The sequence below is a fragment of the Carlito syrichta genome, unplaced genomic scaffold (genome assembly GCF_000164805.1).
Source record: "Carlito syrichta isolate Samal-C Ts95f unplaced genomic scaffold, Tarsius_syrichta-2.0.1 Scaffold315473, whole genome shotgun sequence".
Taxonomy (NCBI): domain Eukaryota; kingdom Metazoa; phylum Chordata; class Mammalia; order Primates; family Tarsiidae; genus Carlito; species Carlito syrichta.
Window position 1 is genome coordinate 658,607 of NW_007259569.1, and position 272 is coordinate 658,878.

Genomic DNA, 272 nt, shown 5'->3' on the forward strand with positions numbered 1-272 from the left:
TGAGGCAGCCGGGCAGTCGGTGGGTCGGGAGAGGTGCTGACAGGGCGGGGCTGCCGCTCGGCTCAGCCGGCCTCACCCCTCCCGCCCGGGACAGGTGGCTGGAGCGTGCCCCGCCTCCGCCAGCTGCGAGTGAGAGCAAGGGAGGGCCAGTCCTGGACGGCCGCCGCCAACTGCGAGTAGGAGTGAGAGAGGGCTAGTCCGGGACGGCCGGGCTAGAAGTCCGGCGACAGCAAACGAGTATCGTGGCGGCCAAAAAAATGCTCCTGTACCGA